The 24736-nt window shown below is 43.5% G+C and overlaps 1 protein-coding gene across 1 annotated transcript in view; it reads right to left on the bottom strand.

Annotated features, from left to right (window-relative positions):
* Positions 1-24736, bottom strand: part of RORA (RAR related orphan receptor A) — an 806543-nt gene that overhangs the window by 456142 nt on the left and 325665 nt on the right. The gene's annotated exons all lie outside the window — the stretch shown is intronic.

The raw sequence follows: 24736 nt of genomic DNA, 5'->3' as shown, positions 1-24736 counted from the left end.
GGTCTCTCTCCCATTCTATCCCCCTCTTGACCCTCCCCTCATCACTGCCCCAGCAACGCAGACTGATTATCAGGCTTATTACCCACACAAGACCGCACGGTTCTGCCAAACGCCACAGTACTGGGGCCATTATGCTGCGCTTGGTGTTGGAGACAAGCATTATTTTCCTTTATGTTTTACAGAGAGTTCTAAGGTTGCTGTACACAAACAACCCAGTGCAGGGGAGAAAGGATGTCCCCCTTGGACTGGATGTCCTTTCCAGTCTGTTCTGCCCATGGTGGATGAGGTGTCTGACATCCTGACCTCCGGGAGGGATGGGGGAGGGGTCTACTCACACCACTGTTCTCAGGGCAGGTCGAAACATGTCCCGAGAAGTCATGCCAGCCATCGACAGTTCTACTGGGCTGGAAAACTGACTGGAAATATCATCACTGCAAGGACACTGGTTCCCAATATTCCACCTGCTCTGTCTGTTCCAGACACCATACCGGATGCATCTGCTAGCCTCCGCTGTGGATTCTCAGCTGAGCTGTACTCAGGCATCTGGGCATTTCTGGGATTTGAAGAATTAAAAAAAAATACCAGAAAGAGAAGAAGAGTCTCTCACCAAGCACTAAGTCTCAGGTGTCAATGCACTGGAGACCAGCTCCTTCGTACCTACAGTGGGCTAGTAGACAAGGTCCACATGAGCAGTAATCCCAGGGCCAAAATTTATTCCTGCTTTTCCATCTTCTCGAAAACTTTATTACAATATTGAATCCTCTCACACATAAATAAATGGAAGTACTCTTAGAAAATCTATAGAAAATAGAGTCAAGGATATTTATCAAGGGGCATGTATAAAGCAACTGGTCCGCTTCGTACATTTCATAGAGGTAGAAATTGAGGAACAGAACTTGAAGGTTCTGAATTCAGCATGTGTTGAAGCTGGGACAGTGCTCTGGCCAGGGCTCCGGCTCCTAACTCAGAGTTCTTACCACCATCCCGGGCCCTGGGCAGGGTTTCTAGTTTCATTCATGGAACTTCAGGAAAGAAAACAGCCTCAGGTCTGACAGGAGTGAAAGGCCAAGGTTTAGAATACCTCCCTCTTTCGTAAGGCGAACTGGAACATATCACTATTTTCCTTTCTTTGTTTCAGTCCGGGCATTTCTGCCTCTTAAAAGCAGCTAACCCTTCACCATGGAGGTGATGCAAAAATCTACCAATAAAGTAAGCCTGAAAGCCCTTTGCTTCCCACAGAAAAATCTATATGTGCCCTTCAGCCTTATAATTGAGTTGCAAAGGGGAAAATAAAATTGTTTCCTAGCTGTGTGGAGCCATTCCACCCAACATGCCAATAAAAAGCAACTGATGTTTTTGTCCATGGGATGTCCAGGTTCAAAGTTAGATCTATGAAGCTAAACAAGGGCTAGGTTATTACCAACAAACGATTACACTCCGGGTTGTATTGAACAGAGCGCTATTTCAACTCTTGAGACTAATTGGAAGGGTTCTGAAATGTCAGTGTTGACGTCCCCCGTCTAGATTTCCTGAATCACAGTGGAAACTAACCCTGAATCTTAAAAATGTTGCCATCCAGAAAGGCTCATGTTTCTAGCAAGAGACGTGAATATTAATCCTGGGTAGACAAATCACTTAGCTATGAATGTCCTGCTTTGCCATCAGATAGATAGGTAATAACCATCTACATTATCTTTTTCTGAAATTGATCGGGAAGATTGAGTAAACAATAATATTCTCTACTTGTAGAGTGTTTTAACTTGTAGAAATGCTTTTATTTGACTTCAATTACTCCTCGTAATATCTGTAAACAGGTGAATACCACCTGCCTCAAAACAGCCCTGTGTATTTGGGGGTACAGCCACATTTTGACTCTGTGCAACCCTATAGACGGCAGCCCACCAGGCTCTCCCGTCCCTGGGATTCTCCAGGCAAGAATACTAGAGTGGGTTGCCATTTCCTTCTCCAATGCATGAAAGTGAAATGTCAAAGTGAGGCCGCTCAGTCATGTCTGACTCTTAGTGACCCCATGGACTGCAGCCTACCAGGCTCCTCCATCCATGGGATTTTCCAGGCAAGAGTACTGGAGTGGGGTGCCATTGCCTTCTGCGAGTCACACAGCTAGAGAACAACAAAGGCGGGACAAACCTAGATTGGCTAGTGCCACAACCAATTTTCTCTGCAAGGAGTCACAACACTTTTATCTTGGTACACAGGTGATGCTTTTAAAGGTTTAAAAGTGTGACACCATAATAACTAATTAAAGGCATCCCCATCCTGTTAGTCATGTCACTATTTAGCAGTCCAAGCCCCTCTCCATCAACATAAATCACCCTTGTATGACTACAGCTAGCTCTGGCAGCACCTGGCTGTTTCTGCTTCACTGATGGATGGATGAAATGGCTGGACCAGTCCTGCAGCATACCCTTTGCTCCCAAGGCCACTTACATGGCCAAGTCCAAGAACATTGGACCAACCCAATCTTTCATCACACTTGGTTTGTTGATTTTATTTGTAGACAAAACACAAGGCTGCCTTCCTGGTGTAATTTCCAGGTTCTTATGAGAAACAACCTCTTCTTCAACTCTCTTCTAGCCCTTCCCCTAAGGCTTTAAATCCCTCAAATGGGGACTAAAAATAATCATTCTACAATGAGAGACAGGCATAAAGTACAAATATATTAAAGAATCAATTCAGGGCAATGGACTCATTCACTAATGAATAAGTAAAATACTTAGCAATTTGGCAGGGGCAGGAGAGGGGGCGTGGAAACAAGAGGGGTGGAGACCCAAGAAGAGGGTCTCAGTCAACTGATGTGGGGAGAGGTCACAGGGGTGGGAATGGGACAGAACGAGTGTTCTAGGAACACTGAAGACAGTCCACTGACTGCATTGTTTTGCTTAAGGCAATGCCTATTGTATGTTCTAGGCAGTAGAGAACTGGTTGGAGGATCTATTAACAGGTTGGATTTATTAAGATTTGTTAGATTAAAAAAAAATTAAGCAGCTTTACTGAGATAAAACTACGTATCATAAATTCCACATACTGAGAGTGTCCAATTCAATGATTTTTAGTAAATTTATCCAGTAGTATAACCATCACCAGAATCTAGTTTTAGAAACAAGTTTGAAGAAATCGTGCTTGGAGAATGTCTACTTCTTCCCCATAACAAAGAGTATTTCCCTTTGTCCTGTGAACTCAAGGATTTATTCTTACGAACAACTGCTTCAGTTAGGTTTCACTGGAGCACTGCATCAAGGCTTTAAAAAATCTGCCCTCTTTTTGTGGTTTCTGTGTATTGGGATTTGAGGTGAGCTCAGAGCCCAGCCACTCAGTACTCAGACTCAAGGAGGTATCCCTGGCCCACCACCACTTCCACAGCCTCCAGACCCACTCCTTGGAGAGTTACAGGGAGCTCTTGGTCACATCTCCGGTTCACAGAAGCAGGAGAACAAGCACGTGACCAGCCCCTCCACCCCAGCTTCCTACACCCAGCCCTCCTGGGAAGGCATGGGGGAAACTGGGTGCCATCATGGCATTCCCTCCTGGTTGCCAGGTCCTCTTGTTGTTTCTACACTTCTTAGAGACTGTCAGCCCAACTACACACCACCCCCTCCTGCCCACCACATGACAGGTCACACTGTCCTTTTTCTCAGGAGACCGAATCAATGAGCGACCTCATTCCAGGTCTTTCTGTTTCACTGTGAGTCAGGTGCAAGACAGAAAGGCAGCCCTGATTGAAGGCAAATGCTAGAAGGAAGACACTGCTCTGTTTTGCTGCCATTGGTTAGCAGCAGACATGGGTAAAGAATGAGTGTGAGTACATGTTCGGTTAAGTATAGAACCTACTTAAACCCTTTAGATTGACTGTTTAGGTTCAAAGTTACAGTTGTGGAGTGGGAGTCTATTTAAGAGAGTCTGAACAAAAGGTATATACACCCTTTATACATGCTATTCTCTCTTTAGAGAGTCTTCTTTCTTCCTCTTGCCTGTCCTTCCATCTCACTGTTCTGCAAGCCCTAACAACTGACCATCCTTTCCCCAGTGTCACCCCTTCCTGTGGAACTTAGGCTGATGGATCAAGTGTTTCTGTTTGGTGTCTGTCATCCGTCCACATGGTGAATCTTCCAGAAAGAGGACCATGTCCTTTTCAACCCTGAAGTCTAATACTATATCTGGTACATAAAAGACACTCCAAAGATGCTCGGCACTCAACTGATGAGGAAAGGATCATGAAAACGAACAGGGGCTCACGTGCCAAGTAATTATTTCCTTCTTCAGGCAGCTGTGCTAATCTGCCAGACTTTACTTGACCAGGGAACATTGTGTGATAATTTTGTGAATTAAGAAATTGTTTTGGACTCAAGTAGCATCAAACATAAAGGGCAGTGTTAGATTCCAAGAAAAAGGGCTGCAGGCTCTGGGAAGGGAGCTTTCCAGAAGTACTTGTCCATTGGGAAAGTCATGGTGTGCAGCCTCCTAGTGAAAGAGAAGACATTTACAGTCTTCCCAGATTTGGAAGAATAAGGCAGACACTCCTCCTTACAAATATCTACAGTCAGAGTTATATCCACAACAAACAATATAAAGGTATGCTTTCCATCTGTGTCTTATGAAATTGCCTTCACGACTTTAATTTTGTCTCTCATGTCCAGTTATTGCATGCCCCATGCTTAGCACAGTATCCAGAACACAGAAAGCACTTAGTAGATACTGGAGGTATGAATGAATATTTTATAGTCTGGCTGGCCTCTTTCCCTACAAAATGTGTATATTTTGCTCCTCTGTGCTCTAAAAACGTAAGAGTGATGAAATGAATTTTCCATTGACCATCTCACTTGTCTAGGAAGCAATCCACAAACATGTTAACAAATAAGAAATTAGAAAATCCATGCAAACCAAGGCCTGGGAGTACCACCATTTAGAAAAATAATGCAGTAAAGACTCAAAATCTCAGACATTCTTAAGTGAGGATCCACCTTTTGAATGGAGAAATGTCAGAGGATTCTGGGGGCTAGTGGGATAGCCAGAAAGCAGCAGGAATGAAGGGAGGGAAGGGAACTAAGGCTTCTTTGGCACCTACTTTGAGACAGGTATCTGGCCACAGACCCCATTTCTCATGTCAGTTCTAATAATAGAAACTACCACCTCGTTAGGGCCATTGTGACTATATGCTTGAGGAGGGAAAGATCAAAGAGACTGTGTATCCTACCCAAGGTCATCCTCTAGAAAGTGGCCAGGTTAGAATTTGCACACAGATTTGTTAACTCTAAAGCTGAGGCTCTCTCCAGTTCACCATGTATCCAGGCCCTAAAGTTCCTCTAAATCTGGAATCCCACAGGACAGGGACATGTCCTACTCGTAACTGGAGACTGTCCTGCTCAGTTCGGACCATGAGAAGCACTACCACATGTTTCCTGAGCTGCGTCGCAGATCACAAGCATTAATACTCTTTTCTTTTTAGATTCTTATTCATTTTTTAAAAAATATGAGTGACCTCTTATTTATTTTTTGCCATGCAGCATATAGGATCTTAGTTTCCCATGCAGGGATTGAACCTGTGTCCCTGGCATTGGAAGTTTGGAGTCTTAACCACTGTATCTCCAGGGAAGTCCCAGCATTGACACTTGACAGAGACGTTGTCTGACTATAGCCCAGACATCCGAGGGAAGACACACACCTACCCAGCACTGGCCCTGGAGGAAGTGCTTAGGCAGCACTGGTTTCACTGACAGATCACGGAGTGCAGAGATGTTTCCTGGCTATTATACACACCCTTGTGATTCAACGTTAGCAGCAATAACACTGGGGGCTTCAGGAGCTCCTTCTCCACTTTCAAAAAGCAGCGTGCACGATCTCCTCCCTATGGTTACTCTGGCCACCCAGCATAGCCAATTCACAGCCTCCCAGGTTGTGCTGACTTCCTCTATTCAACGTTCAAGACCGGTTTTGAGTAGCATGTTTAGTCTAGTGTGGAAACTGCGAGGGGTGAGCATCAGGCAGCTAGGTTCTAGCCCCTGCTTGATCACTGGTAGGAGCAGGGGTGAGGCAAGGGAGGGCTGAGGCAAGTCACTTCTACTCCCTGGCCCTTAGTTCCTCATCTGTCAATTGAAAAGACTTGACAGGTAATTACTAAGCATTGTAGAGTTTTCTATGATGACACAAATACTCTGCTTTCCGCACTGCTCAATGTAGTAGTCACTGGTTCTCTATATCTATCTATCTATCTATCTGTACATACATATTAAGTACTTGAAGTATAGTTAGTGTGATTCAGGAACTGACATTTTATTTTATTTATTTTTAATTGGAGGATAATTGCTTTACAGTAGTGTGTTGGTTTCTTCCACACATCAACATGAATCAGCCACAGATATACATATGTCTCCTCGCTCTTGAACCTCCTTCCCATCTCACACCCCAACCCACTCCTCTAGGTTATCACAGAGTCCCTGGTTTGAGCTTCCTGTGTTACACAGCAAATCCCCACTGGCTATCTGTTTTACAAAAGTTAAAGTATATGTTTCAATGGTACTGTCTTAATTTGCCACACCTTCTCCTTTCCCAACTGTGTCCACAAGTCTGGGAGCTGACATTTTAATTTTATTTAATTTATATAACTTTAACTAATATACAATTTATATAATCTTAACTAATTTAGATTTACATTTAAATAGCCACACATAGCTAGTGGCTCCCTATTGGACAGTGAAGCAAGAAGAAACCTCCAGCTCTGAGAAGCAGAGAAGGAAGCAGCTTAAGGCAGGATTAAAAGTTCCAGCTCACACAGATGTGGATTCAAGTCCCATTCTAACACTTGCTAGCTATGGGACCAAGTCCAAGGTATTTAACCTCTTTAAGCCTTGGTTTCTTCTTTTATAAAATGGAGCTAATACTGGCTTCTATACACCTGTGTAAAAACTGAATGAGATAGAGCTCTAAGTGTGCCGTCTATCAAACAACCAGGGCTCTACACGTGAAGGGGTGGGGGAGTTTCTTTCTCTGATTAATCCATTATTTCATTCACCAGAAGGTCACATTGAAAATTGAGTGAAAAGAGAGAAGGTTCAAAATCCCCTGGGTGGGGTCTTAGGGGAGGGGAAGCAATAGGGGAGGGAGGAGCCAGAGAAGAAAAGGCAGTTTTGCCTATTTCACATTTTTTCGCAGGGCTGGCCTGTATGTGTTGTGTGACGTACTGGGTCCAGTTACACAAGATCTAGCTAGATATTTAGATTCCCTGAGATGCACCTGTGTTGTGTAATCTTCCCACTCCTGTAAAGGAATAGCTTTGACTGGCCAGGGTTTTACAGGAGGCATCTTCGCTGAGATTTGTGGCAAACAAGGGAAGGGTCCTTGACAGTCTACAATAAACGTGCAAACAATCTGATACATCAGGATGACACTTTCTGTGCTCTTTAACTGGTGTTTTCTAGCAAGAATAATTAAACAGAGGCCGAAAGAAAGTTATGACCAACTTAGCATATTCAAAAGCAGAGACATTACTTTGCCAACAAAGGTCCATCTAGTCAAGGCTATGGTTTTTCCTGTGGTCATGTATGGATGTGAGAGTTGGACTATAAAGAAAGCTGAGCGCTGAAGAATTGATGCTTTTGAACTGTGGTGTTGGACAAGACTCTTGAGGGTCCCTTGGACTGCAAGGAGGTCCCTTGGACTTCAAGGAGATCCCTTTGGACTGATCCTAAAGGAGATCAGTCCTGGGTGTTCATTGGAAGGACTGATGCTAAAGCTGAAACTCCAATACTTTGGCCACCTGATGTGAAGAGCTGACTCATTGGAAAAGACCCTGATGCTGGGAAAGATTGAGGGCAGGAGGAGAAGGGGACGACAGAGGATGAGATAGCTGGATGGCATCACCGACTTGATGGACATGGGTTTGGGTGAACTCTGAGAGCTGGTGATGGACAGGGAGGCCTGGCGTGCTGTGGTTCATGGGGTTGCAAACAGTCTGACATGACTGAGCGACTGAACTGAACTGAACTACTCACTTGGCTAAAGTGAAAGCAGTTCATGAGAAAGTTTCTGACTTCTTTTGCTCCCAAAGTTGCCAACTGTGACTAGTTAGCATCACCTCCATCTTAATAAACAGCTTCCCATCCATGTGACTCTTACAAACCTCATTTAAATCAGTTGGAGGATTTTAAAAAATCCCAATGCCCAGGATATACCACAAGCAATGAAATCGGAAAGGGTGAAGGTGGGACCCAGGTACTAGTCCTTTTTAAAGTGTCCTGAATGATTCTAATATACAGCTTCGTTTGAGCACCAGGCATTTAGAGGGAGTGATCTGGGTAGAAACTCAGGAGTTAAGTCCATGGGGAGCCCTGATCTATATCACAGACTCTAGGCCTCATCAGATCACGCTGATATTCTATTTAGCTCACATTGCTTACTGCAACTAGCATATTTCTCAACCAACATGCTCTTTAATAAAGTCTAATTTGGGCCATTTCCACATTGTTAGCGTTGACAGGGAAATTCCCCACGGAATTGGTGATGGGAGGGGTTAGTGCTTTAAAATCAAGCCTTGCAGAAGTATTAAGCTGGCTTCCGGAGCCCACAAACCATCAACAGAAGAGTTGCTTCAACAACTTCTGCATGCTGCCACCTGGTGGGGCCTGCTCCCAACTTGATCATGGCTCCTCATTTTTGGGCTCCTGCCCCCTCCCCCAAAGAGATGTAATTTAGGAAAATGTCATGCATTTTCAATCCAATTTACTGGTGCCTTCCACATTGATCAGACTTCCTTCTCCTTTTTCCTCCCATCTGGTTAATATAATTATTGCTTTCACATGGTGAAGCCATTTTATGTAATAGCTTTGTTTGTTACTATGGTTACAAGTTAGGCAGTACTTTGGAATATAAATCCATCATCTCCCAAAAGCAGCTTTCTATTTGTCAAGGTGCAGCCCTCACATGCATCAAAGAGCAAGCCAAGCAGTGGCATTCATTTTCTGTCTTAAGGAAAAGTGGCCTTTCTTGGCCAAAGTGTATTTGAAAGTCCTCTGAGTCTAGTGTGGACACTCTTTGGAAATTGCTGGGTGCCGTCCCCCTTTCTCCCCCAGGGGATTTTCCTGCCTGAGTGAGGCACCCGTGAGAAGAATGAGCTGAGAGAGATTCAGAAAAGTTGGTAACAGGGCAGCTCCGGCTGCTAGGCAGGAGCCCTTCTATTGCACAGCCAGCCAGAGTTGTTATTAGACTGTTCACTCTTGGCTGGTTTCTCAGCTAAAGGCAAGGCTGAGAACGTAATCTCGCCAGAGGTAAATTTCTTTAGGTGTAATCTGTTCCTCTCACGCATCTCAAGCCACGCCCCTTATTTCCTGATGGGGATGGAGTTATAATCTCCCTTCGGAAAATGGCAAAAGTTCAGAGCTGGGTTCAATCTGCCACCCTCAAGTGACGAAGTGTGACCAAGTCTCTGCTGTGACAGCGCTTCACACCCAGCTGAATCAGACTCGGCCCTAGGAGGACAGAATACACATGGCCTGTGAAGCGGGGCTCTCCTCCTCCCCTTGGCCAGGGGCAGCAGCTAACCCTGGAGAGGTGTGTGGGCTTATAGTGCCCTCTGTATGTGTAACCATCTAATCCTCATGACAACCGCACGAGGTCCCCATCATCTGGCCTCCCTCTCATTTTATAGAGGAGGAAATGGAGGCTCAGAGGGATTAAGCACTGTCCCCAGACCACAAAGGCCATGACAAAGCCTGGCCTCATCACCTTTAGGGTCAGAGTTCTGCTTTAGAAAAGTCTAAGGAATCCTTGCTGCCAACTCAGCAGAGGTTCACTTTCCCAATTCAAAGAGCAGGGACCAGGAGAAAAGAAAGAGCAGGGACTATCCATGCCTGCATGAAGGCCTTCATTAAACCAAATGGAACAAACTCCAAGTATCTTCTTCTCCGCCTTGAGGAGAAATTTATTGTTTTGGTAGGCCATCAGTGAATTTCCAATGGCTATTAATTAACTAGCCATGTCATTCAAATTTATTATTGCAGAGCAGGAACATACTTATTTACACCACTCACACAGCAGGATAATTGGCAGTTATATAATTTCAATGTAATTATGATCGGAATTGCCAGGTAGAAACTAGGCACTTTGGAGGTGTGTGTTTATCAACAACTCACTACCTTGGAATTACCCACTCATGACATGAGTAGTTGAGGCCTCATAAGAAAGGTTGTTAATTGGGGACTTTATGTTTGCATTCCCAAATGACAGAAAAAGCAGGAGCCTCAGAGCTACCAGAACTATTTTCTTCTTCTTCTTCTGGTAGACTTCTGTAGTTCTGCAGGTTCATCCTGTTTGTGGGCATGTCTGGGGTGCTCTGGTGACAGGGAGGGAGCAGAAAGAGATGTGTGAGCTTTAGTGAAGGGTGCAAGTGCTGAACTGTACCAGGTTCGTCTCTGCATCTATTGAACCTGGGCATGGGAAGGAAATACCAATTTGTGACTTGTGAAGGAGTGAGTGAGGAAAGTCAGAGAACCTACGCATGGGCTAAGGGGTACAGAAGTCCTGGTCATCTACTCCATGAGCAGAATGAAAGCTAGAGAAAGGAGGCCAGACGGAGAGGAGATGGTGAATTCCATATATACGAGATGTTACGAGAAAGCGTGCAGCTTACATAACCTCTACTGGGCACGCATCACCCCTCTCCTCTCCCACAGAAAACAAGAATGATCCCAGGGCTGGCTTTCTTGACCAGTGTCCCCCTTTCTCTCCCTCTATATTTCCTGGTAGCTCTGAGGCTGTGCTTGTTGTTTGTAAGATGGGGGCAAGGGGAGGAGAAACCCACCCAATATGATGATTCTCAGCTCTTCAGATGGTTCTTGGCTCAGCATGTGTAGAATAAGAAAAACACTGGCTTTTAGAACTGCAAGGGGAGTTCGTTGAACAGGAGAGAAACCTAGGCCCCCGAAGGGGTGAACTAATGGGCCCAACTCACGCAGCAGATGAATGGAAGAGCCAGGCTTGGAATGCGCACGTGTCACCAGCGAAGTGATCTTCCGTAATGCAACTCTGTTGTGAGGGAGGAGCTGTGGATGCTCTCGAATATTATTAGACTAATATAAATAATGGCCGGATGGGGTGTGTCTCTGTAGCCATCCCAAAAGCTGCTCTGGGATCTTTTTTTTTTTTTCCCTTGCCTTTTAAAATAACCTTACATAAAGACTCCTGTATCAAATCCTTCCAGGGGCCAAGAGTGGAGACGTTTGTTCTTCCTGATGTGAAATGCCTCCCACCCAGAGATAACCAAGGTAACAGAACTCCACAGTCCACAGCAATGCCCCCTTTTCTCTCGGCTGCTAGAAGGCTGAAGGCTACACTTCCTTTTCTTTCCTTCTCTTTCACTTGATGCCTGCTTTTACATCAGGCAAATTGTTTTGATCTTTCTGTACCTGTGTTTTCATTATAAAATTTCCAGATGGAGGTGCAGCTATTAAACAGTCATAAATATAAATAAACAAGTAATAATCTTAAACCTTGGAGTTCAATGCTTAAAGAACTAAATTTTACAGAATTCACAGCCATGTTGCGAAGGATCGCACCCACTCTAGTGCCACAGATATACAACATGCAAGAGGAGGAAAGCTCAGTTATCATGAAAAGGAACATTAGGCAGAAGAGGCTGGTTCGCTTTCTCAGCCAGAAGCACCATCTTGCCCCACTAACCATTATACTGAGAACCTTGGAGTTGTGCAGTTTCGAGAGAGACCTATAACAACCTGAAACATACTTTACTAACAGCAAAGAAAAGCAGCTGACGTTTCCTGGATGGCTGCAGCATGCCTGATGCTATATGTGGGACCTAGCTATCCAGCTATCAATACGTATCCTTTTATCATCCCCCTCTGTCATCTTTCTAGTTCATTGTTGTTGTTCGGTTGCTAAGTTGTGTTCAACTCTTTGTGACCCCGTGTATGGCAGCACACGCTAGGCTTCGCTGTCCTTTACTATGTCCCAGAGTTTGCTCAAACTCATGTCCATTGAGTTGGTGATACCATTCAACCATCTCATCCTCGGTTGCCCCCTTCTCCTCCTGCCCTCAACCCTTCCCATCAGGGTTTTTCTAGTGAGTTGACTCTTCATATCAGGTGGCCATAGTATTGGAGCTTCATTTTCCTCTAAAATTGACATCATCATCCATACTTTGACAGATAAGGAAGCAGAGATTCAGAACCAATATTTTCAAGGTCAAAGAATAAATAGACATAGGGTCTGAAACCCATCCTCATGTGTATATAACATTCACAATTTCTACCGTATCACTCATCCTCAGACAATCACTGTCACCTAGAATTGTCAATAGTAGGCACCCATTTTAGATCTCTCTCAGGCCTAAGGTCACCAAGCTTTCCCAGTACCCAAACTGGACTCCCAGGAAGAACAGTTTGGGAGCTACAGATGTGAAGGATAAGGATGACCCAGCAAATCAAGGGGGAAAGCCTGTTTCTGGGGGTCATAGTTAACCACGGGCTATTATTAATACAATAGCTATTTTTCATCCTTCCAAATGAAATAGAATATTATTGCTAAAATAATATTCTAACCATTCTAACCATTGTTAGAATATTGGCAAATCTTGTATGCACAATGTCAAGATGAATTTTATTAAACTTTTTATCTTATGAAAAATTTGTTTCTTTTGTTGATGATTTAGACAGGAGTATCTGTACTTCTGTTATATGATTTTTGGTATCCTATTATAGAATGAGAGGAATTATGTTAAATCACAGATGCAGGACACTTTAGAGCAGTGCTTCTTTTGCATTAAACTTATTTCAAGAAGATTCATGAAGCCCTGAAGGCCTGAATTGGGACTTGGGATTCAGTGATGCTGGACCAGAATATTTCAGGCTCAAATCTCAATCCTGGTTCTCCTTCAGAGCCTTTCAGGACCTTATGTTAATTTCCAGTGATATGGAATTAATTTTATATATATATAAAATAGCTAATTTCTTTGTCTATTTATACAGAAATGGGTGCTAGAAAAAACTGGAGCCCCTGGTTCACATGTGTGCTCCTGTGCCCCTGTCATTCCCCTCTAAGGAAAAAACCAACACAAATCCATCCTTGTGTCCACCCAGGGACATGCATCACAATGTTCATAAATCCACTACTCATGATAACTCCAAAGTGGAAATACTCCCAATTCCATCAATAATGAACAGATGAATTCTGAACATATTTCTACCATGAAATACATAGCAATGAAAGGGAAAGACCCATTTGAGGCATCACCATGGATAAATTTAACCCACATACTGTTAGGAAAAAGGAGTCACACATAAAAGAGCATGATTCCACTCACATCAAGCTCACAATGCATGCAAAACTCATCGAGGGTGCTAGAAGTCAAGAAGTGGTGACCTCTGAGGAGGGATTGTGATGGGCAAGGTCACCAGGTGGCTTTGGGGATGCTGCTGCTATTTCACTTTTTCATGTTGGTCTAGGTTATTTGATGTGATCACATTAAAAAGTCATTGCGATGTGCAAATACGATTTGTGCACATTTCTCTCTGTGTGTTATACTTCAAATAAAAGTTAAAGGAAAAGATCAGGGTTCAATTCCCAGCTCTGCCACGTGCTGTGTGACTTGTGGAATTCACTTTTCCTTTATGCTACAGCTTTTTCATCTGAGAAATCAGCGTAATACAACCCACTTACAGAGATGTAAGAATATAATAAGAGGCTGCATATGAAACAACCAGCCCTGAACTTGACAAATGGTAGCTGCTCAATTACATTCACTATTTAAATGCTTTTTAATAGAAAATTATTGAATACACAGAAATCTAAAGAGAATAATATAACAACCCCCCTGTGGACTCGTCATCCAACCTTAATACTTATCAACTTATGGCCAATCTTGTTTTACTTAAATGTGTCTCCTCAACCATTAAATACTCAAAGTATATTTTAAATAAATATACTCCAACAGCAATGGAATTCCTGCAGAGCTATTTAAAATTCTAAAGATGATGTTGTCAAAGTGCTGCACTCAATATGCCAGCAAATTTGGAAAACCGAGCTGTGGCCACAGGACTGGAAAAGGCCAATTCTCTTCCCACTTCCCAAGAAGAGCAGTACTAAAGAATGTTCAAACCACTGGACAATTGCAGTCATCTCCCATGCTAGTAAGGTTATGCTCAAAATCCTGCCTGTTAGGCTTTACCATTACGTGAACCAAAAACTTAACAGATGTCCAAGCTGAGGTTAGAAAAGGCAGAAAAAACAGAGATCAAATTGCCAACATTTGCTAGATCTAGAAAAAACAAGGGAATTCTAGAAAAACATCTCCTGTTAAATTGACTATGATAAGAAAGCCTTCCTCAGTGATCAGTGCAAAGAAATACAGGAAAACAATAGAATGGGAAAGACTAGAGATCTCTTCAAGAAAATTACAGATGCTAAGGGAACATTTCATGAAAAGATGGGCTAGATAAAGGATAGAAATTGTAGGGACCTAACAGAAGCAGAAGATATTAAGAAGAGGTGGCAAGAATACACAGAAGAACTATACAATAAAGATCTTCACGACCCAGATAATCATGATGGTGCGATCACTCACCTAGAGCCAGGCATCCTGAAATGTGAAGTCAAGTGGGCCTTAGGAAGCATCACTAAGAACAAAGCTAGTGGAGGTGATGGAATTGCAGTTGAGCTATTTCAAATCCTGAAAGATGATGCTGTGAAAGTGCTGCATTCAATATGTCAGCAAGTTTGGAAATATCAACAGTGGCCACGGGACTGGAAAAGGTCAGTTTTCATTCCAATCCCAAAGAAAGGCAATGCCAAAGAATGCTCAAACTACAACACAATTGTACTCATCTCACACACTAGTAAAGTAATGCTCAAAATTCTCCAAGCCAGGCTTCAACAATACGTGAACCGTGAACTTCCAGATGTTCAAGCTGGTTTTAGAAAAGGCAGAGGAACCAGAGATCATGTTGCCAACATCTGCTGGATCATCAAAAAAGCAAGAGAGTTCCAGAAATCATCTATTTCTGCTTTATTGACTATGCCAAAGCTTTTGAGTGTGTGGATCACAATAAACTGTGGAAAATTCTGAAAGAGATTGGAATACCAGACCACCTGACCTGCCTCTTGAGAAACCTGTATGCAGGTCAAGAAGAAACAGTTAGAACTGGACATGGAACAACAGACTGGTTCCAAATCAGAAAAGGAACACGCCAAGGCTGTATATTGTCACCCTGCTTATTTAACTTATATGCAGAGTACATCATGAGAAATGCTGGACTGGAAGAAACACAAGCTGGAATCAAGATTGCCGAGAAAAATATCAATAACCTTAGATATGCAGATGACACCACCATTATGGCATAAAGTGAAGAAGAACTCAAGAGCCTCTTGATGAAAGTGAAAGTGGAGAGTGAAAAAGTTGGCTTAAAGCTCAACATTCAGAAAACTAAGATCATGGCATCCAGTCCCATCACTTCATGGGAAATAGATGGGGAAACAGCAGAAACAGTGTCAGACTTTATTTTTCTGGGCTCCAAAATCACTGCAGATGGTGATTGCAGCCATGAAATTAAAAGACGCTTGCTCCTTGGAAGGAAAGTTATGACCAACCTAGACAACTTATTAAAAAGCAGAGACATTCCTTTTTCAACAAAGGTCCATCTAGACTAGGCTATGGTTTTTCCAGTGCTCATGTATGGATGTGAGAGTTGGACTATAAAGAAAGCTGAGCACTGAAGTATTGGTGCTTTTGAACTGTGGTGTTGGAGAAGACTCTTGAGAGTCCCTTGGACTGCAAGGAGATCCAACCAGTCCAACCTAAAGGAGATCAGTCCTGGGTGTTCATTGGAAGGACTGATGCTAAAGCTGAAACTCCAATACTTTGGCCACCTGATGTGAAGAGCTGACTCATTGGAAAAGACCCTGATGCTGGGAAAGATTGAGGGCAGGAGGAGAAGGGGACGACAAAGGATAAGATGGTTGGATGGCATCACCGACTCGATGGACATGGGTTTGGGTGGACTCCGGGAGTTGGTGATAGACAGGGAGGTCTGGCGTGCTGCGATTCATGGGGTTGCAAAGAGTCGGGTATGACTGAGTGACTGAACTGAACTGAACTGAACTGAAAGCCTTTGACTGCGTGGATCATAATGAACTGTGGAAAACTCTTAAAAGAGATGGGAATACCATACCATCTTACCTGTCTCCTGAGAAATCTGTAAGCTGGTCAAGAAGCAACAGTTAGAACCTTGCAAGAAACAACTGACTTGTTCAGGATTGAGAAAGTAGTACAACAAGGCTGTTTACTGTCACCTTGTTTATTTAACTTATATGCAGAGAATATCATGAGAAGCGCTGGGCTGGATGAGTTACAAGGTGGAATTAAGATTGCCAGGAGAAATACCAACAATCTCAGATATGTGGATGACACCACTCTAATGGCAGAAAGTAAAGAGGAATTAAAGAACTTCTTGATAAGGGTGAAGGAGGAGAGTGAAAAAGCCAGCTTAAAACTAAATATTAAAAAAGACTAAGGTGGCATCTGGACCCATCACTTCATGACAGATAGAAGGTGAAAAGGAGGAAGCAGTGACAGATTTCCTCTTCTTGGGCTCTTAAAATCACTGCAGAAGGTAACTGCAGCCATGAAATCAGAAGATAACTGCTTCTTGGTAGGAAAACTATGAGAAACCTAGACAGTGTGTTGAAAAGCAAAGGCATCACTTTGCTGACAAATTCCGCATGGTCAAGACTATAGTCTTTCCAGTAGTCACATATGGTTCTGAGAACTGGACCATAAAAAAGGCAGAGTGCCGAAAAATTGCTGCTTTCCAACTGTGGTATTGGAGAAGACTCTTGAGAGTCCCTTGGACAGCAAGGAGATCAAACCAGTTGATCTTAAAGGAAATCAACCCTGGATACTCATTGGAAGGACTGATGCTGAAGCTCCAATACTGTGGCCACCTGATGCCAAAGCTAACTCATTGGAAAATACCCTGATGCTGGAGATGATTGAAGGTAGAAGGAGAAAAGGGCGTCAGGGGATGAGATGGCTGGATGATATCACCAAAGCATTGGACTTGAACCTGGGCAAACTTCAGGAGATGGTGGGGGACTGGGAAGCCTGGTGTGCTGCAGTCCATGGGGTCGCAAAGAATTGGAAATGACTTGGCAACTGAACAACATGTATACATCACTTTGCACCTCTAAAAATAACTCTTTTTAAAAACTTCACCATGATATTATTAACATTAGGTACTGCTACTACCACTGCACCTAACCAGTAGTCTGGTTTATAACTGATTCAGTCAGCTCAACCCAAATGAGATATAGTGAGGTGTAATTTTTTTCATTGTTTCATTCAATCTCTTAACAAATCACAAAGGCAATGTCTCTGATATGTACCCACCAATCACAGAAGTCTTTTGGGGGGTGGGTGGGGGGTGCGGAAAATAGGATGAAAGCTCCTAAAAACAGCCCTAGTTTCTGTCGATAGCTCTCTTCTGGATTTTTTAGAACCACGAATGGCTGCTGTCACTGTCAGAACTAGATCTGACACTGAGGCAAAGGAAAGACCCTCTAGCACAAGACTGTGACAACAGATGGGAGAGCAGCTCTTACTATCACATAATGCACAGAGAAATCCTGCATAGGACATTCCCTGGAAGACAGGCAGGTGTGGCATCTGGTCTCAACTAAACATTCCTTGACTATTTTTTTTTTTTAATGTAGACCATTTTTAAAGTCTTTATTAAACTTGTTACAATATTGCTTCTGCTTAATTAATTAATTTATTTGGCCATGAGGCATGTGGAATCTTAGCTCCCCAACCAGGGATCGAACCTGCACCTCCTGCATTGGAAGGTAAAGTCTCAGGTTGATTCCTAAAAAAAAAAATAAACGATTGTCCCCTGAACTGCATTCATCTGAAGGTCCTTCCTTTCAAGGAGGCATTGTACTGCATTTTATGAAATCACCAGCTCATGTTAATGTCTCCTCCCACTAAATCATGAGTGCCCTGTGGAAAAGACCCTCATTTCATCCATCTGTGGATTCCCTACCCCAGTACAGTGTCCAGCACAACAGAGGCCCCCAAACAAATGTGTGTGAGATAAATGAGTGAACGGGAATGAGCAGAGCCCATGGGACAGGCTCTGCACTGGGAGCTGGAGGCCTGCAGTCTAGCCTTATCTCTGCCTCTGACCCTTTCGGTGATCCAAAGCAAGCTACTAACTTTCATGGGCTTCCAGTAATTCCTAGGATCTCTTCCAACTCTAAAAGAGTCTCCAGTTCTAGAATGTACTTATTTAACTTACTATTGTGCTGTGTTGACCTATTTATTAATTTATATCTGAGGCCTAATTGCTGGGCAAAACTCTGATGCTTTTCAGATACCCCCATAGCAACCCAACTCTGTTTGCTGGTTGCCCCAGAGCTTCTTCACTGGTTGTGTTTCCAGCACAGATGATATGCTAACAAGCCCATCCAGGATGGCCAGGAGGAACCATCCCACCTAACTTGCTCATGGCATGCTGTGTACTCATCGGGCTTCAACTAAGCTGGTCTAGAGGCCAAGCTGAGCAGGGACTAAAAAGGCTTCTTTTCCCCGCTTAGTCCATGTCTGACTCTGTTGTCCACAGAGCTGTGAGGCCTAGCCATCTGTAGATGCAGGCACAGGCCACTCAGTTTCAGGAGGTGAGCACAGGTGGAAGTGAGCACAGGAAGGGTCAGCCCACTGAAATCTTACCAAGTGAAGAAACCCACTTAGGTACAAATTTCCTCTCCTGCCATCCATCTCAGACCCTCTATCCCATTCCACAAGATAACTCTGGCTCTTAGCTGGCCAACTAGTCATCTCCTGAAAGTGTTAGCTGATAACTTCTCTGAGGCTTAGGGTGTTACCAATGTGGGACCTGGGAGAATGAAAGGGAGGGATTCAGTTATCTTTATTCCAGTCTTTTCTACTTGTTGAAAATTAAACATACAACTGTAAGGAATAATCTCCTAATTTTTAAGAACTATTATGACACTACTATTAATATAGGCTCATGCTATAAAAATATAAAAAGGCAGATTAGACTAAAGAAGAACACTAACGCTGCCACGCATATGTGCCTCTGTCCACATACAGAGGCCTTTGAAATTAGAGCCTCTATTTTTTATACATTTTTAAGTGTGTATATTTCTTACATGCCCATAATCATAGTTTACCTACTGTGTTTTACTGAATTCTATTTTATTTCTAATGGAATATAAATTCTATTCTATTCTGTTTCATTCTAATTCCAATAGAATAGAAGGCATGCAGTTCTATTATATGGTTGCATTTTTAATTTGCTGAAGTGGAGCGTTACATTTTGAAAAGGAATTCTTATTAACAGAAAGCATCTAAGATACAAAGGATTGACTGTTTCATGGTAAGGACGAATTTTGAAGGCAAAAGGTCTTTCCTAGTCCACCTTCAGATCTCCAGGCAGAGAGGCCTCTTTCCCTGCTGACCCTCTCAACTAACTATTCACCTAACTGGTCCATTCACCTAACTGGTCTGTGTAACAACCCAGGAAACACCAAGGGCGGGTCTGGAAAAAGAAAAGAACTGGAAAAAAGAAAACCTAGTCTCCAATCCAACTCTGTCTCTCATTAGCTCTTGGACAAGTCACTCACTGATTCATTCAGAGTCCTAAAAGCACAAATACACAATGAAATAAATTAGTGAATCACTAATACACACGGCGGTGTAAAGAAGCAACCAGCTAATGTGGGGAAAATACTTTGTAAACTAAAGATCACAGGGATATGAGGAGTGATTCTTGGAAAGATGGGTTACTGTTTTCAAGGATTCAAAGGTAATCTAAGCAGTTAGATTAGATCCAACCAGTCCATTCTAAAGGAAATCAGTCCTGAATATTAATTGGAAGGACTGACACTGAAGCTGAAACTACAATACTTCGGCCACCTGATATGAAGAACTGACTCATTTGAAAAGACCCTGATACTGGGAAAGATTGAAGATGGGAGGAGAAGGAGATGACAGAGGATGAGATAGTTGGATGGCATCACCAACTCTATGGACATGAGTTTGAGTAAGCTCCAGGAGTTGGTGATGGACAGGAAAGCCTGGTGTGCTGCAGTCCATGGGATCACAAAGAGTCGGACACAACTGAGTGACTAAACTGAACTGAAAGGTAATCTAACCATTGAGAAAGCCCCTCTGTATTGCATCTTGGCAGGCTGATCCTAGCTGCAGCCATAATTGTAGAGTGCTCCCTCAGTAGCATTCTTTTGAGAGCTGTCATTTGCTCAGTGATGGAGCATCTCCCAGCGCAAATTGAGTCACCTTCAGGCTATCTAGCCTCTCTAAATAGGATCAGCTTCCAAAGGAGTGTTTTAAATGCTCCCACACTCAAGCTTACAGTAGATGGCTGGTCCAGCAAGGCCAGTGGAGAGAGGTCAAGTTACACACATTGTTAGGAGCCACAAAGCACTGCTCTGCTGCCCCTGTACCTCCCAGATCCCACAGAACACCACCACCGTGTCTGTAGGGCTTAGTCATAAAGACTCTGGCCCTGTAGGACTGGTTACCTCACAGGGGAGTTAGGCCATCCCTGCGCCAGAGGGGCACACGTGGAATTTTGGCCCAGCCCCTCCACACTTTAGGAGCAGCCCTTCACGCCAACTGGGGCAGTAACTAGCAGATAGGCCACGGGTAGTGGAGCACTTCATTTTTCTGGGCCTCAGTTTCCTCAGGAGGAATATGAGGTGGGGGTGGGCCTGATAAGCGTAACTCAAAACACCACGGACCTGTAAGTTCTTGTTTGCTTTTGTGTTCTGCTCAGTGCCTGTAATAACCCGAGTTCTTAGTGATATTTGTTGGATGAACAAGCCATGAATAAACAGATAGAAACACCGTGCTTGTCACAAATGGCAACAGTGTTTGGGGAATTCTGCTATAGCTCATCACATGGTGTCAAGGGATGACCAGACATGCTGAAGCCATATCTGGCCTGCATCCTGTGCCACACATGGGGGCACCCCAAAGGCAGCAAGATGGAATGTATTTAACCAGGACTGCTTTGAGCACCCAGGACAGAAGGCTGTCCAATCAGCGACCAATAAACACTGCACGGGGGCCCAGAAGAGGGAGTATTTCAGACAGGTACACATTTTGCTGTTGGAGGCCTCTCTACATATGCATCCTTTACAGCTTCTGTGTGTAGTGACACATGGCTATTCAAAGTCCAAATATCCCAAGATCCAGGGTTAGCTACCTTGGAGAATAATCTAGAAAGCACCCTGCCTGGCCTGGTATCAGTTGTTACCCTGACTATCTAGAACCTTCCATGAGCCCTTGGCAAATCTCAGACTCCCATCAGGCATATGGATTTGGCAGTGCTCAGAAAACAGTCACTGGGCAAACCACATACTTTTCCCTGACTCCATCCTGCCCCAACCCAACCCTTGGCACCCTGGTTTGCCAGTGACACGAAACACTAAATTACATTTAAAGTGCATTGATAAATCTTTGCAGAGGGAGTGTTTGGCAATACATAGCAAAACTATGTAAAAACTTCAAAATGTGCATACACTTTGCTTTGTGGCTTCATTTGTAGAAGAAATTTTTACAAGTGCACAAAAGTACATGTACATGGCTGCCCCTTAGCCTTATTTAAAAAAGAAAAATTGAAAGCAACCTAAGTGTCCATTAATCCTGATGTGTCAGTTGAACACATTATGATTTACTGATGAAATACTATGCATCCTAGAAGGATGATGCAAAAATACATCATAAAAGAAGCATACAAGATATAATGACTGACTAAAAGAGTTTATGTGATAGAGCTCATACATGTAAAGATATCTAGATTATTACACATGGCGAGATAACTAAAAAGATTCTCTCAGAAATGTTAACTAATCACCTAGATCTTGAGATTTGGGCTAAAGTTTACTCTGTGGGACTTCCCTAGCAGTCTAGTGGTTAAGAAGCCATGCTCCCACTGCAGGGGGCATAGGTTAGATTCCTGGTTGGGGAATTAAGATCCCACATGCCCTGTGGCACTGCCAAAAAATAAATAAAAATTGAAGCAAGCATCTTCAAAAAAATCTTACTTCTTTTTCCTTTTCTCCTCCCTTCTTTCCTTCCAATTGCTTGAACTCTTAACTATGAGCATGCTCTTTCTTAACACTAGAAAAATAATTATTTTCATTTTGGAATAAGAAAGAATTTCACTGACAACCTTGGAAAGGAAAAAGAAAGAGTGGAGATCGATCTCTGACATGAATTTCTAAAGCTGTAGGCACTAGTCACACTCATCTTTCTCACTTAACTAAAGTACTGGGCAGGCATGTACCAGTTCTTCCAAGGCCTTTCCCCTCCAGCTGCCCGCTTAACAATTCCTGAAGCCGAATGAGGGTTTTACAAACCCTTATTTTTGTACAAGTCCTAAGGAAGCCTTCTGTGTGAATTGTGGAATGGAGGCGAAGAACCTACTCTCCTATCCACTGCAGTGTGCATTTATCATGGTCCGTCTACATTCTCAGCAGGATGCAGCTGATTCAACCATTATTATTAAAAGCACTTCTATCAATTGTTAATATGACGCTGCACCTTCTAACATACAGAAAACCCAGTCCTTACTGAATGTCAGAGTCCATTAGAGACCATCCAGTCCAATGTCCTCATTTTACAGAGCAATACACACATTTTGGAGAAACGAACTCAAGGTGGACGTTGACAGAGACTGAATTAGAACTCAGGTCTGCTAGCTCGCACTCCTATCTATGCTCTCTCACCTCCCTCACAGTCAGGCCTTTGTTTCAAGCCCATATTTCCTCTTGCTTGCAGTATTGCAATAGTCATCTGGCAGGTTTTTCCTTGCCCAGACTCCTGCGTCCTGGCACCAGAGGATCTCCATAAAATACTGATCTGATCATCTCTCTCCTCTGAATAAATCTCTACAAATGTTCCTCCTGTCCTTCAGGACAAAGTGCAGGCTCCTCAGCATTTCACAGGAGCCTCTTCAAGATTTGGCCCTGTATCAACTTCCCTGTTAACACACCTATGTTCCAATTTATATAGAATCATTTATAATTTCTCAAACAGCTAAGGTGCCTATTTACACTTTTACGGACACCCTTTGCTCAATCTAAAACAGTCTTCTACAATTTGTTTTTCCAGTACATGTATGGATGTGAAAGCTGGACCATAAAGAAGGCTGAGTGTCAAAGAACTGATGCTTTTGGATTGTGGTGCTGGAAAAGACTCGTGAGAGTCCTTTGGACAGCAAGGAGATCCAACCAGTCAATCCCAAAGGAAAGCAACCCTGAATATTCATTGGAAGGACTGATGCTGAAGCTGAAGCTCCAATACTTCGGCCACCTGATACAAAGAGCTGACTCACTGGAAAAGACCCAGATGCTGGGCAAGACTGATGGCAGGAGCAAAAGGGGATGGCCGAGGATGAGCTGACTGGATAGCATGACTGAGCCAATGGATATGAGTTTGAACAAACTCCCGGAGATAGTGAAGGACAGGGAAGCCTGGCATGTTGCAGTCCATGGGGTTGCAAAGAGTTGGATACGACTTAGTAACTGAACAGCAACAATTTGTTTGCCCAAAGAACGCCTTGCCTTCCCTTAAAACCCAACTGAAATATACTGGAAGCCTTCCCAAAGCTCCGGGACACAGTCAGACTCCCTCCCTCACGGTCCTGCGGATTCCTGGGGCCGACTCTCCGACAGCATTCAATGAGTGTGGTGTGCATTTACCTACCCAATGGAGTGTAGTTTCCTTGAATTCTTGAGTTTTAGCTCAGTCATTCATCTTATGAACACAAAGAGGAGAATACCTATTCAGTAAGATTTTGTGGAATAAAGGCATGACTCAGTGGATGAATGGATAGAGAAATGAATGAAACAATGCTATCATTCCTTTCATTGACAAGTACTTTCCACAGGATGGAACCTTCTAGAAAACAACAGGGAATACACCCGGCACTTTAAAAGAGAGGCTTTTACAGCTTACTCATGGACCACAGTGGCCCCCTGGAGAAACAGCTGGAGACTCTGCAGGCTCCCAATTGTCACGTAGAGGAGGGTTTATGACAAGGGACTGTCCAGTAAGGACTTCAGTGTAGTAGTGTAGTGTAGTGAAGTCACTCAGTCGTGTCCGACTCTTTTCGACCCCATAGACTATGCAGTCCGTGGAATTCTCCAGCCAGAATACTGGAGTGGGTAGCCTTTCCCTTCTCCGGGGGATCTTCCCAACCCAGGGATTGAACCCAGATCTCTGCATTGCAGGCAGATTCTTTACCAGCTGAGCGACAAGGGAAGCCCAGTAAGTACTTTACTTAGGGATTAAATAAGTGTTTATGGACTAACCAGTTATTGAAAACACAAACAAAATTCTAGACTGAAAACCCATGGAGGCCGGGTTAGGGTTAGCAAGACCATACACACCCAGTGTGCCCACATCCAAACACATGGCAGGAACCCAGTAAAAATGATTTGCCAAATGAATAAACTAATTAATAACCAGACGTGGAGGGGTTAAACCAATACCAAAGGAAGTGAAGGGTGAAATGTTCTTTGTTTTCTTAAAACTGAAGAGAAAAACTCTGAGGTCACGCCATCTGACACCCTCACTTCACAAGGGACCAATCTGAAGCCCAGAGAAACTGCGTGACCTTCCCAAGGTAGCACAGCAAGGTCATGAATGAGCGAGACCAGCGTCCAAATC

The sequence above is a fragment of the Budorcas taxicolor genome, chromosome 10 (genome assembly GCF_023091745.1).
Source record: "Budorcas taxicolor isolate Tak-1 chromosome 10, Takin1.1, whole genome shotgun sequence".
Taxonomy (NCBI): Eukaryota; Metazoa; Chordata; class Mammalia; order Artiodactyla; family Bovidae; genus Budorcas; species Budorcas taxicolor.
This window is presented reverse-complemented; position numbering and strand designations above follow the sequence as displayed.